This window comes from Mus pahari, chromosome 2 (assembly GCF_900095145.1).
Source record: "Mus pahari chromosome 2, PAHARI_EIJ_v1.1, whole genome shotgun sequence".
Classification (NCBI taxonomy): Eukaryota; Metazoa; Chordata; class Mammalia; order Rodentia; family Muridae; genus Mus; species Mus pahari.
In genome coordinates, this window is record NC_034591.1 from 3,334,397 (window position 1) to 3,340,623 (window position 6,227).

A 6,227-nucleotide genomic window follows, 5' to 3' on the forward strand; every position below is an offset into this window, starting at 1 on the left:
CAAGACCAAGGGGCCTCTCTTCCCAATGAGGAGGTTCGGTTTTATTTTGAGCTGTCACAGCGCTGTGAGAAAGTGACAGCAAAATCTTTGGTCAGAGGGATATGATCATCTCTGGACTTGAGAAATGAAAATGATACTGATGTGGATCAAAGCCTAAGGCGAGAGACAAGGAAACTAACCAAGTAAGAGATGGTGGAGCACTGGGGTAAAGCAGTGTGGAACACGGGAGAGGATATTTAGGCAGTGGAATTATTGGGGGAAAGTATTTTAAATCATGAAACTTTTTTTTTGTTTTTGTTTTTGTTTTTGTTTTTGTTTGTTTGTTTTTCCGAGACCGGGTTTCTCTGTATAGCCCTGGCTGTCCTGGAACTCACTCTGTAGACAAGGCTGGCCTCGAACTCAGAAATTCTTCTGCCTCTGCCTCCCAAGTGCTGGGATTAAAGGCGTGTACCACCACGCCCGGCTACATGAAACTTTTATTACTGAGATAAAAATCATTTTTGTAAGATAATTTTTTTGGTGGAGACTCTATTCTTATAACAACGAAGTGTGAACCTACATGTGAGGTACTAAAATATAAAAGTATATTTTATTTTTCAAGATGCAAAAGGGGATGAAATTAAATACTCGTTTCCTAAAATAAGTCATTAGTTCAGAGCTTGGGACTTTGGGTCAAGCCAGACATGTTTAATATACAATGAAAATTCTATATTCCCCAAATAAGCCCATATTCAGGAAGAATTCTGAACAAAGCATCCAGCCATGTTTGGGTTTATTGTCCTTTTGGAAAGTTTCCTTTGCAGCTAGCTATATTTGGAGGTTTAAGAATATGATATCTCACTTCTAAAAAATTGTCTTGGTTGATACCACAAATAAAACATAAATAAAAATAAAAAATATAACTCTTATTAGGAAACTTTTCCACCATAAGAAACATTAACTTCAAAAATAAATAAAGTAAATATTTTAAAAATGAAAATTTTACTTGAAATTGCAATCCAACTAAATGTATCATCTACTGTCAAAGCAGCACATCCTAGATCATTGGTTTGGGCTGGCAAACGTGATAATAGAAGATAATAGAATTTGTTGGTGAAATCCAGCATTACCCCTTTACATTCCTTTATATAAGCCTGTGGTTAAAAACTAGAATGAAGAAAATATGCTCATAGGATCTTAGAGATTATTTTTAAATACTAACAAACTATGCAACTGGTAGGTCATAAGCCCTGAATAGACAGCAGGAGGGACTAAGTATTTATTTTATATTTGAGAAGTCTAATTAGAATGCATAACTGATACAGGAGGTTTTTTTTTGTTTTTGTTTTTTTTCCTGTGAAAATAGGACCAGAGTGTTACCTAAGCCACATTTGCATTTTAAGTGATAGTTTTGACATCTTCCCAATCCATATAAACTCTGATTTTTCCAATTACTCCTAATTTTTCCAAATCTACTCAGTTTGCTTAATCTAGAGCTTACCATTCTAGTACAAGACTGATACGAGGTGATAAAGATCAACCACGTTGGAAACCATTTGCCAATTTTCTGCAAAATAAAACATACATTTAGAATATGAAGGAGATACACTGCATCCCTATTAGTTTCTGTTTCGTTTCTGTTTTGTTTCTGTTTTATTAATGACACACGGAGAGGGGGACATAGGGCATGGAGTTGGGTGGGTGAGAAGGAGCGAAATCTGGGATGGAATTGGAAGAAGGGAAAAGCATGATCAGATTATGTTATATAAATTAAAAAGACACAATATATATTTATACCAAATGCAGTAAAATGTTTTTAAAATTTAAAATTGCTTTAAATTTTAACCTCATCCCCTAAATGCCTGCAATGAAAGGATAAATGTATGTATTTTGTTATATAGGAATGATTAAACATCAGTATGGACATGTATACTTGCAAAACCATAGGTGCAACATAAAGGTATTATCCCATGTAAAAGGAAAAAGAATACAAAATAGCACATAATACAGTCTTCCACTTATATTGTGAGTCGTGGTACCTGACATCCTGAGAAAGATGCCAAATGATACACATTTATCTTTGTAAATTTACTTTATTTGTAGTTTAGATCTTGTAAATGTCACTTGAAAAAAAATGTAAACAAACGAGGCTCTGGTTATTAATATTTTGGATTAGGAGAGATGGACATACACATAATGTATGACTCCGGATTAGATCCTAGACTCAGAAAACAGTGGCTCAGAAGGACGTACTGTTACGATCTTAAGTCTTGGAATTACGAGATTTTATTATTGCAGTCTTAAATTTTCACTGGGGATAACTGATTATAAGTAATTCTAATCTGTTAAAAACCAGGACCATTTGCCTTTGAGAATAATTTTTAGTGCCTAAAGAGAAAACTATTCTACCAGCATGAAGAAAGGTATGTATTTTGTAGTTTCTGCTCTACTACAGGAGCTGCCTAAGTGAACTTAGTAGAAGCCATTACAAATGATTTAGAGAGTTAAAGAGGAGAATTAAAATATACCTGAAGTATGTTTGAAATTGTGTATATGTTTATATATATATTTATATTTATAAATATATATAATATATATTATATGCATATATATGCATATACTAAGGTTGTATTATATCATTTAAATTTCATTGAAATTTTAATAAGTAGAGAGCTATGTTAAAATTATATTGCTTGTCACCTAGAGACTTAAAGTCACAGAGACTTAAAGTGGAAGGGTTGGGAGATACCCATGGAAACCCTCATCCACTCAGAGCAAAGGGGAAGGGGAATAGGGAATGGATTGTAAGAGGGGATGACCAGGAGGTGGGCAGTGAGTGGAATATAGAGTGAATAAGTAAAAAAAAAAATTAAATTAATGAAATAAAAAAGGTTACATTGCTTGCTTTGTAGCCCTATTCTTTGTCCATAATTGTTCCTTAATATAAAATAATTAAAAAGAAAAATAGTTATATTGACTCAGTTGAGCCCCTAACAAACTATTAATAATTAAATAGTAAACTAGATACAGAAAACCTTATCTTCTAAATTACATCATCAGAACTGAGGGCTTATTTATTCAACTAAAAAGGATAAAGTGCAAAATTACATGATGTTGACTGTTAGCTTATAGGTTGGCTTACTGGGGGTTTGGATTCATGGGTGCTTAGCTGACATGTGGTCTTGTGCACGAACAAGCAGAAGCTCTCTACTCAAATAAATAGCTTTCAAATAAGATATGTCTTTCTATGTCTGATGTAAAACTGTTAAGATGCTCTTGAAACATCTGTCCTTCTACCTTTGTATAAAATGCCTGACCTATTTTTTAGTATAGTATTTTATTATTTTTTTGAGAATTTCACAAAATGTATGATATGTTCATCAGTTCATTCTATGCTCTTAGTGGTAACTCTTTCCAACTTCATTAACCTACTAGAAGTCACACCATTAAAGAAAACCATCTCTCCCTCTTTAATTTCCAACATCCTCCCAAAATATGACTACTAGCTAAGGGTAGTGCATTTAAAACATGAGTCTGTGCAGACTGGATAAGTAATGACTTTCTCCAAAGAAGATGAAGTCATTTGCAATTTGTGTCCTATAAGTAACTCATATCCTCTGATAGATTCTATAGTTAGTCTCCTTGTCTCTCTCTGTTGAGAAATTGGACAGTCAGGAGTCTTATTATCTCTGATATGAAGAATAAAATTTCCATTCCATTGGTAGCCTCAACTCCAGCCAATATATAAACTTGCTATTAGACCTGTTATATAAATGTATGAGAGATTAAAAGGAGTAACTGCTTGATTATCTCCTTGTTGGTTAGAAGTTTCCTCCTCAGAATAGCAAGTAAATATCATGCATTGGTGGTAGATCAGCTAGAGCTAAAAAGCTAAACACTCTAGCATACTTGGATTCTTTGTTAGTATGCTTGTACGTTTGGTAAATTTTGTTTGTTCTATGTATATTCAGATACATAGCATTAAAGTAAAATGCCAATTAAATTTGGCAACGATTGATGTTTAAAACAATTTGCGTCTGCATTTCTAAGTGTCTATGTAAGCAAATTGAGGATGCTCACATACAATCCAAATTATGTAATGTTTCACTAAAACATCTCAAGAAGAAGGAAAATATGAGTTCCATGTAATTTCGAATCTGCTGTTTAAATCAATCAACAGATTGAAGTGCTAAAAGACGCATGGTTTGCAGTACTCAAGATCACACTGAATATAAATACATGATAGAGTTTAAAATTTATGCATGTTCTAACATGATATAGTGATGAATATATAGTTAAAGGGATCCAATAATAATTATCAAACAAACGTCCCTAAACAAATCTCAAACTCAATTATAATTACTGGATTAAATGTATATAATTTTGCTTTGATCTTCATTACCATATGTAATTGCCTTTAAATATTTCTAAATTATTAACTTTTTTTAACCTCTGAAGTTTTGACATCCCTATGGTCTAAAAGTAATTTTTTTTTGTTTTAAAATTTAAAAATAAATTTGTGTTCATTTTTTAGTAAATCTTTCTAGAAAATATCTTCTAGCTTTTGACAACTTGCTTTATTTTTTTATAGTTGGCATATTTTATATTTTTATTGAATGTTTTATTTATTTACATTTCAAGTGTTATCTCCTTTCCCAATTCGCCCTCAGAAATCCCTTATTCGATCCTCTCCTTCTGCTTCTGTGAGCGTGTACTCCCATCCACCCACTCCTGCCTCCCTGCCCTCGCATTGCATTCTTAATTGGTATAACATGGGAAGAGAGGCCCCTTGGTCTTGCAAACTTTATATGACCCAGCACAGGGGAAGGCCAGGGCCAAGAAGTGGGAGTGGGTGGGTAGGGGAGAAGGGGCAGGGGGAGGGTATAGGGAACTTTCGGGATAGCATTTGAAATGTAAATAAAGAAAATATTTAATAAAAAAATAAAAATAAAAAAAATAGAAAAAAAATTCAACCAACAAGTACTGTATGTATATTGCTCCAAGTAATCTTTTAGTCAAAATGTCATCTAAATAAGGGGTATTAAGTAATTATTGCCATTACAACAGGTCTCTCTAAAATGCATAATAAATGTTCTGGCTCTTGGGCCTTTTACATTTGTAAAATGAAGAGACAAATTTCTACCTTCAGGTAATTTACTTTCTTATAGAGAGAAGAAAAACAATAAAAAAATAATAAAATCTATAATATAATAAATGAGCAGGAAATTGGATATATTAATGATTGAAGCATTAGGTAGAAAATTTAATAGGAAACCCTTTCCATCCACACCACTTGAAAAGACCTTATATACCCTATCCCTGAAACAATAAAGTAGACACCTCTTGCTGCAGTGGTCTACAGAGGTGATTCCGTCCTTATTTATTGCTATGTGATCCCTGCTCTCCACCTCTGCTTCCTTTCTTCCCGTAGGCTGACTGCCAACAGCCTCAAGAGAGAAGGAGAGGGGTGCACAGAAGAGCACACCAACTGGTTATCCAATATCAAATGGTCAGCCACAAAAATATACATATAAGTAACATTATACAGATTGGACACATATCGTTTAGGAAATATATATGTATATAAGTATTATGCCAGTCATGGTGGTGCACATTTTTAATCTCAGCACACTGGAGACAGAGGTGGCATAACCCCGTGAGATCAAAGCCAGCCTGATCTATATAGTGATGTCCAAGATATCTAGGGCTCTATAGAGAGAGTCGGTCTCAAAAAGTACCCATTTGCTCTATATTTTGTTTCCTTTTAGTTTAACTAAAATTTAAAGAACAGTTTGTCTCCTCAGCCAACTTACTTCACTGATACTCTGATCCATTGTCAAACATCATATGAATCAAAAAGTCATACTCATTCTATATTGGTAGATTAATTAACTTTAACATATATCACTGTTTTCATGAAAAAGGTACACAAACATGCATATAACAAGAATTAATGGAAGAAGGAGTTATGTATTTAAAAATAAGTGAGAAGATTCATATGGGAGAGTTTGGAAGGAGAGCAAGTAAGAAAGATACGATGTAATTAAAAATTATGAAGGGAAAGCTCATTGTATGCTTTGGCTTCTATGTGATAGAAAAGAGATGGAGGGTCATAGTTCTTACTTTTAGAATAGACTAAGTAGAGCGATACAGATATCCAGACAAGTAAGTCTGTGTGTGTGTGTGTGTGTGTGTGTGTGTGTGTGTGTGTGTGTGTGTGTGTGTGTGCATGTGTGTGTGTGTGCAAG

At 33.7% G+C, this 6,227-nt stretch overlaps 1 protein-coding gene across 1 annotated transcript in view; it reads right to left on the bottom strand.

Annotated features, from left to right (window-relative positions):
* Positions 1-6,227, bottom strand: part of Znf804b (zinc finger protein 804B) — a 523,885-nt gene that overhangs the window by 39,995 nt on the left and 477,663 nt on the right. The window lies entirely within an intron of this gene.